The 9,010-nt window shown below is 38.4% G+C and overlaps 1 long non-coding RNA gene across 1 annotated transcript in view; it reads left to right on the forward strand.

Annotated features, from left to right (window-relative positions):
* Positions 1–8,734, forward strand: part of LOC140991017 (uncharacterized) — a 12,934-nt gene extending 4,200 nt beyond the window's left edge. The window contains exon 2 of the long non-coding RNA XR_012177762.1: positions 8,036–8,734. This is a non-coding gene — a long non-coding RNA (uncharacterized lncRNA). The remainder of the gene's footprint in view (positions 1–8,035) is intronic.
* Positions 8,735–9,010: the final 276 nt, after the last annotated feature.

A 9,010-nucleotide genomic window follows, 5' to 3' on the forward strand; every position in this document is an offset into this window, starting at 1 on the left:
CAAATAAATAATGTATTTGAAAATTGTGATTTTCATAAACATTATTATGGACTAAATTAAATTAATTCAAGTGTTGAATTAATTAATCACTAGTGGACCTAGTAGAGTCCAAATAATTAAATTAATTCAAGGGTTGAATTGATTAAATAATATAGAGTCTTGTAGAGCTCAATTTAAATAAATTATTTAAACTAGTGGACTTGAGTAAATTCAAGTAATGTTTAATTAGTCTCAAATATGTTTGAGATAATTAAATTAAGTCCATGGATTTTTAATTGTTAAAAATCAAATAAGATTTGCATGCATGGGAGGTGAAAGGTTGTGAGACAACTTTTTGTATAACCAAGGCTTGACATGCAACTTTTTTACTTTAACTTTTCCCACAACCAAAAAAATGTCTCTCGTTCTCTCCTAGCATGAATAGTGGCCGAAAATACTATTCATTCTCTCCATTTTTTTTGTTCTTCAATGGTTGGAGAAAACACTCACTTCTCAAAGAAAAATCCTCATATTTTTCTAGTGCAAAATATGAGGGGATCTACCTAGTTGGTGGTGGGCTTTATTTTAGAGCAAGGAGTGCTCTTTGGAAGCTTGTAGAAGTTCATGCCATACAAGAGCTAAGGTGTTTACACCTTAGTTGGAGCCATCATCAACCTCAAGAGAGTGATAGGTATTTTTCTAAACACACTATGTATGACATTTTGTTGTTTTTGTATTTGCTACACATTAAATCAAGGTGGCCGAAAATTTCTTATGAAAAATAAAAATTTTAAACTTCCGTTGCGCTTCCGGTCATCGTAACCGATCCCCTTTAAAGTGGTATCCGAGCTAAGGTTACAATTTTGGTGTAGCAAATACATAATATTATGTTGAGGTCCATTTCTAACCGTATGAGACAATCAAAACAATTTTTCGAAGGCCGGTTTTTGGGGCGGTTTTGGGCAGCAAGTTGCTGCCCATTTCGGGCAGCTTGGGCTGCCCGTGGGCTACCCATTTCGGGCAGCAGGGCTGCCCGAACGCCCCACTTTTAAAATAAAAAAAAAATTTTGTTGCCGGAATCCGGCGACGGCGATGACGACTAGGGTTTTCAAAATGTGTTTTGAAATATCAAAGTGTCACGGGCCTTGAGTTGTTGGGCCATTGGATGGCTAACACATTTGTGAAATTTTGAATGGGCCAAAATGTTTTTGGTGAAAAATAAGTTTTTGGGTCCTTAAATTTAAAATTACAAAAGTTGCAAACATTTTCTCATAAAATAAATAATTGAAGTTGGACTTTAATTATTTATAGTAAATTGTGATTTACAAGAAATTCGGTTATAAATAAATTAATTTGAAAGTAGACAAAGGTGTTTGCATACTTTGTTAATTTAGTTTATAATCGTGGCGGTTAGTGATTGGATCAAGATATATAATATTGGATCAATTGATTATTGTGATAATTAATTGATGTTGTATGATATGTGATATTATGCATGAAGGATGATCAAAAGCCCAAGCCCAATTTGCTAGGTGTATGATAGGATATTTTGTGTTGAATGATTGTAATAATTATCAAATTTCAAGTGGGCTTGGTTTATGGCCCATTCCTACTCCATGAGATGTATCCCTATTTGCCATGGATATTTATTTGTAAATATTAGTATAGTGGATGATCAAGATTGGAAGATGGTGGCCATGATGATTATGAAGATCAAGACATGTAAATATTGGAAGCTAATGTAATAGTTGCATTTGCATCCCATGCATTTCCCTAGGATTGGACCTAGGCCCGTGTTTGGCTCACACGGGCCATTAGTGTTGGGGCGATTGATCATCCTTGTTTTGTTTACTGTTTATAATATATGCATGATATGTTATAAATAATGAGTATGTGCGTTATTATTATGATAATAACAAAGTTGCATGAATCCGGCAAACATACGATCAAACATGGCGAGCTTTTAAATAAAATTAATGATGAGACCTTTCAAAATTAAAAACCCTCATTTTGAATAAGATTCAAAATTAATATCAAGCCCGAAAAGGGGAATTATAAATTTGTTTATAATTTCCATGTCTTCCATCGACAATGGGTGCATGATGAACGCTACCCGTGCTCGGGGCTCGGCTCATATTATTGGGGGGGCCTTGGGTGCCGGAAAGCTGTGACATCCATTGACATGGTGATGTGAACTACGTGGAACTCCCATGATTTCGGCTCATATTATTGAGGGAACTCATGGCGACCGTCCATTAAGGTTCAATATCGATGGGTTAGGCTTGACACGTGAAGATGAACGACGTCATATTATTGGGTCCTAATCAAACGTGAGACAAAAGTTTACGTAGAGGGTTGCATGGAGATGCAATTGGAAACTACCTTTTAGGAATTGTGATTGGCTGATATTATTCGGGATCATAATTCGCTAATTGGACCTTACGTACCTACTGATGAAAGGAGTTTTCCGTTTTCACTAGAGGGTAGTGAAAGATGTCAAAACAGTGGGAGCGAATATTTATAAAGTAAAAGTCCATACTTTATATCTTACTAAATATTTTGAAATAGTCATCAACATTTATCTGTTTTCACTTTTCAGTACAAATTGACAATGTCTTCGATTCGCAATCCGATATCTGCAATACTCGACAAACACATGTTAACCGGACCTAATTACCTCACTTGGCTAAGAAACCTAAAAATCGTCTTGAATTCGGAAAGGATAGCATATACACTTACTGAGTCACCCCCTGTTGAGGCTCCGACTGACTGCACTCCTGAGAAATTGCAGACTTACAAGGAATGGTGTGACCATGACTTGAAAGCCAGGTGTTATCTGCTGACTTTTATGAATGATGAGCTGCAAAGGCGTTTTGAAGAGTGGTTGCTGACATTCATTTGCATCTCAAGGAGCTCTTTGGTGAGCAGACACGGCCTTTTAGGCATGCAACGGTCAAGGAGCTGATCACTTTGCGCATGCGAGATGGGGCCTCGGTCCATGAGCATGGCCTAAAGATGATTGGGCTCGTGGACAAGCTCGTTGGCATGGATCTGATTTTGCCTTCGGAGTTGACCACTGACGTGTTACTCTTATCACTGCCTAGCTCATTTGATCCTTTTGTGGTGAATTTCAACATGAACAAGCTAGAGCCGACCTTTGAGGAGTTGGTGAATATGCTTGTTACGTTTGAATCAACCATCAAGAAAGAGAAGTAGGTTCTTTATGTGGGTTCTTCATCTGGTACGAAGATTGATCCACATGGAAACGGAAAGAAGCGTTCTTTCCAACGTCCCAAGAAGAACGTGCCCTTGATGAGGCAATCTCCGAATCCCGTTGTGGCAGCCACACCAGTTAAGGCTGACAAGACTGCTGATGTATGTCATCACTGCAAGAAGCCTGGACATTGGAGGCGTAACTGCTGGGAATATCTCGCCCAGAAGGGTTCTGGAAATGGTATGTTCTTTATCAAAGTAAACATTTCAATTAACTCTACTTCTTGGGTATTAGATACCGGCTGTGGCTCACATCTCTGTAATGAGTTGCAGGTGATGGGAAGAAGTAGGAGGCTCAAGGAAGGTGAGACCTTCTTGAGGATGGGCAATGGGGCAAGAGTTGCTGCCAAGGCTTGGAAGATGTTTACTTATTGTTGAACGATAATTTTAAGTTAATTTTTAAGAGATGTTTTGTTTGTACCTGATTTGGTAAGAAAACATTGTTTCCATTTCTATGTTGATAAAGATGGATATTCTTGTTTATTTGGCAAAGGTGTTTGCAATATTTACAAGAATGAATGTTTGATTGGTACTGGTGAACTTGAAGACGATCTCTATAACTTAAAATTGAAAGATATTCCACTAAATGTCCATTTAAAGGCAGACACCATATGAGATATGGATGGGTAAGTCTCCCAAATATTCTTGTCTTAGAATATGGGGGCCCTGCTTATGTGAAGCAGGTAGTGGGAGATAAAATTGGATTGTTGATCCATTTTATGTAACTTTGTGGGATATCCAAGGAATTAAGTTGGATATTGTTTCTATCATCCCCAAGAAACAAAGGTGTTTGTTTCTAAGAATGCAACCTTTTTGGAAAAGGAATTTCTATTGGATAGAAAAGGGGAGATGATAGAACTCGAAGAGGTTCGAGAGACACCCACAATTGTAGAACCCACACCCGAAGAGCCAAGAGAGGAGATACAAGCTCCTAGAAGATACGAGAGAGTCTCGAGACCACCTATGAGGTATGGTCTGCTTCTTGAAGAGGGCCATGATGAGCCTATTCATGGATGTGATCCAAGGACCTTCAAGGAAGCGTTATCTGATGCCGATTCATCCAAGTGGCTTGAAGCAATGGAATCTGAGATGAATTCCATGCATTCGAACCAAGTGTGGGATCTTATGGATCCACCTGAGGGAACGGTTCCCATAGGGACTTGGGGCGGATGGGAAGGTATTGACCTTCAAGGAGCGATTGGTGGCAAAAGGATATACTCAAAGACAAGGAGTTGACTTTGAGGAAACCTTTTCTCCAATTGCAATGTTCAAGTCTATAAGGATATTGCTAGCCATGGCTGCATGGTATGACCATGAGATATGGCAGATGGATGTCAAGACAGTCTTTCTTAATAGGGATTTTAAGAAAGTGATTTACATGTCTCAACCTGAAAGGTTTACATCTATCGGAAGTGAGCATATGGTATGCAAACTTCAGAGATCTATTTATGGTCTAAAGCAGGCATCTAGGAGTTGGAACCTCATATTCGATAATACAATCAAAGAGTTTGGTTTTACTAAGAATCCTGAGGAACCCTGTGTGTATAAGAAGGTCAGTGGGAGTGTGGTGACATTCCTTGTGCTTTATGTTGATGACATTCTACTCATTGGGAATGATGTAGGAATGTTGCAATCAACTAAGATATGGTTAGCGAGTAAGTTCTCGATGCAGGACTTGGGTGAAGCATCTTTTGTATTGGGAATACAGATCTATAGAGATAGTTCAAGAAGATTGCTTGGTATCACCCAGTCCACATACATGATACCATCGTGAAGCGGTTCTCGATGGATGAGTCCTAGAGAGGACATCTACCAATGTGTCATGGCGTGTCCCTATCCATGTCTATGTCTCCCAAGACTGATGCAGAGATAGCGGCGATGACGAGCATTCCTTATGCATCTGCGATTGGTAGCATCATGTATGGGATGATATCTACACGTCCTGACGTGGTTTTAGCACTAAGTGTAGTGTATAGATATCAATCGAACCCTGGTCTTCCACACTTGAAAACTGTGAAAGACATCCTCAAGTAATTGAGAAGGACCAGTAAGTTGTTATTGGTCTATGGGGTGGAGAACTGAAATTGGAAGGCTATACCGACTCTAGCTTCCAAAGCGATATCGATGACTCAAAGTCAACCTCTAGGTTCGTATTCATGCTCATTGGTGCTGCTGTCTCTTGGAAGAGTTCCAAGCGAGACAGTACTGCGGATTCCACCACTGAGGCCGAATACATTGCTGCATCGGATGCAGCAAAGGAGGCTGTTTGGATAAGGAATTTCGTCCAAGCGTTGGACGTCATTCCTAATGGAGTTGCTCCTATCCCGGTGTTTTGTGAAACACGGGAGCCATAGCTCAGGCAAAGGAGCCAAGGTCTCATCAGAAATCCAAACAAGTATTGAGAAAGTACCACATCCTCGGAGAGATTGTGGAAAGAGAAGTGTCTATCGACTAAGTCGGCTCCGCAGATAATGTTGCTGATCCACTAGCTAAGCCTTTACCTGAACCATTATTCGAGATGCATCGCGAATCAATTGGTTTGAAGTATATGGGTAGTTGGCTCTAGTGCAAGTGGGAGATTGTTAGAGTAGGTGCACGTCGAGCCAAGTGTTGGCCGAGTGTTCACAATGAAACTCTATGTATAAGCAATCTTTATTTTAATAATATTTGAAATTATTGTTTTGGCACATCTTTATCTATATACCCATGCTAGTTGCATAGATAAAGCCCTTGAATATACAAATAGTAGAAAGAATATGAGATGCTCATATGATGAGTATCATGAAACTCATATTTGGAATACTGTATATTCTAAACGGTTCCTAGTCGATTCAGCCGCCGCTAAGAAGGATATAGGCCGCTCGAGCTTGAGACTAGTATCTGCGATGTGAGTACCATGTTTCATTGGTAGGGGACATTGTGATGTCCGAGCATGCAGATAGGTGCTCCTGGTAGAGTGCACTGAACAACCCTCCATTAAAGGACTTTCCAAGTGGTTCTCACTTATCGAGTGGAAAAGTCCTAGTTTATGGTTGTACACCATTAGTCCTTATGACCCGGGACAACATTGAGACTCTATGTGCTAGAATTACACTTTGACTTGTTTACCGACTCTCATGGGGTCATCAGGTGGCAAGGTTGGGTGTTCTGTCGAAACATATAGGAGTCGATGCATTGTAGTCGGGGATTCACCGCTTACCTACGGGTATGGATATCCTATGTGTTTTTCATGTATATGTAGTTTGAAATCTCTGATCAGAGTATGGTGGTAATTATGAAAGGGGTTTCATAGATTACACCATCGATGCAACTACGACATGACACATAGTATCGATTCATTGACAACTCTCGATAAACCAATGGTTGTCGAATCGGTCGGGATATATGAGTTGAAGGGACCGTACTGTACGCTAACCATAATTGAATGGTTCTTGCAGGCACTATCATTTGATACCTAGGGAATCATGTAAGCGATGCTGCTAGGCGTTTAACATGATTGGTTGGGTACTATCAGACTTGAGTTCTGACGTTCTTATTATCAAGGAGTTGATAAATAAGAATGGAGCAATTGGGGTATGCTCATATAAGGACATGTTTAGTCCGAATCACATGGAGATGTGAACCCACGGCTAGTTGTATCAATGAACCATTGAGGGCCACACAAGTACTAGCTTTCTAGATCCCGTTGAGAAGTAAAATAGTTCAATGTGTTGAACGGCTTATAAAGGAGTTTATAAGCGTAAGGAAAATTAGAAGTATGACTTCTATAAAGGAGAAAATAGTTCAATGTGTTGAACGGCTTATAAATGAGTTTATAGGCGTAAGGAAAAATAGAAGTATGACTTCTATGAGAGAAATGTAATTTTAATTTATGAATGTGTTCTTAAATTAAAAGTTGGCCAAATAAATAATGTATTTGAAAATTGTGATTTTCATAAACATTATTATGGACTAAATTAAATTAATTCAAGTGTTGAATTAATTAATCACTAGTGGACCTATTAGAGTCCAAATAATTAAATTAATTCAAGGGTTGAATTGATTAAATAATATTGAGTCTTGTAGAGCTCAATTTAAATAAATTATTTAAACTAGTGGACTTGAGTAAATTCAAGTAATGTTTAATTAGTCTAAAAAATGTTTGAGATAATTAAATTAAATCCATGGATTTTTAATTGTTAAAAATCAAATAAGATTTGCATGCATGAGAGGTGAAAGGTTGGGAGACAACTTTTTGTATAACCAAGGCTTGACATGCAACTTTTTTACTTTAACTTTTCCCACAACCAAAAAAATGTCTCTCCTTCTCTCCTAGCATGAATAGTGGCCGAAAATACTATTCATTCTCTCCATTTTTTTGTTCTTCAATGGTTGGAGAAAACACTCACTTCTCAAAGAAAAATCCTCATATTTTTCTAGTGCAAAATGTGAGGGTATCTACCTAGTTGGTGGTGGGCTTTATTTTAGAGCAAGGAGTGCTCTTTGGAAGCTTGTAGAAGTTCTTGCCATACAAGAGCTAAGGTGTTTACACCTTAGTTGGAGCCATCATCAACCTCAAGAGGTTGATAGGTATTTTTCTAAACACACTATGTATGACATTTTACTGTTTTTGTATTTGCTACACATTAAATCAAGGTGGCCGAAAATTTCTTATGAAAAATAAAAATTTTAAACTTCCGTTGCTCTTCCGGTCACCGTAACCGATCCCTTTTCAACTGTGTTGGTTCAAATTGTGAAGAAATAGAGACTGAAATTCCAGAAATTGGGGGCTGGCTCTGTGAAGGGTTCGTATGGTTCCAGAAGGGGAGGAACCGTTGGAAGACTAAGCAATTGGAGAAGGACTATGATGTCTTGAAGAGCCAATTCGAAGCACTGAAATCGGATAAAAATGCCTTCTAGTTTCAAAACAAGAAACTTCAATCACAGGCCAATTCATTTAATCATTTACTTTTCACTTCTTCTTTAAATGTTCTTTAACTTGTCAATGTTGAATTTTGTAAATAACCTCATAATGTAATCAGCCATATGATCTTTAAATGTTGAGCAAGTTGATTAAACCAAGTTCGTAATTTGACTAGTTTTTATTGTTTGATTGCAATTATTTTGACTAGTATTTACTGTGACAGACCAATTTCGAAGGTGGCAAGCTATCAGGAGCAAGCATCTTTGATGCGGATTTGAGCGGTAATTCCTTTGTTATGGTTGTTTTTCAAGTGTAGTTGTGTCACGTGATGAGCCTGATATGAATTTTTCATGCTTTATTTGCACAAAATGGAAGGTGACAGTGGGGTAGGAAATTTTCTTACCTTCAAGTTTACAGTCGGTAAAAAAGCTGCGACGGCGGTTTCTTACATGTATGTTTTTGCATATTTGCAAATTAAATTAATGTCATTGTTGATAAAGTCATCGCCATAAAAATACAGCAAATGAAGCTATGTAACACCACCATTGTTGATAGATTCATCACAACATTGATGTCTAATTTTGTTGTTTACAACTATTTTGAACACCAACCTAACAGTATTTTTACAATTGTTTTGAAGGATTTGACTCATTGTTGGTTGGTTAGCTGTACGTATAATGGACAAAGATTGGATGTCAAAGAATAGGTTGTCACATGAATATGAGGTTGGGGTGGAGTATTTCTTGCAGTTTGCATCGCGAAACGCTAACAATCCGAATGCAATGCCTTGCCCATGTGCAAAATGTTGTAATCTAAAGAAGAAATATATTGACACTATAAGGGCTCATTTGTGTT

Source organism: Primulina huaijiensis, chromosome 13 (genome assembly GCF_012295235.1).
Source record: "Primulina huaijiensis isolate GDHJ02 chromosome 13, ASM1229523v2, whole genome shotgun sequence".
NCBI lineage: Eukaryota > Viridiplantae > Streptophyta > Magnoliopsida > Lamiales > Gesneriaceae > Primulina > Primulina huaijiensis.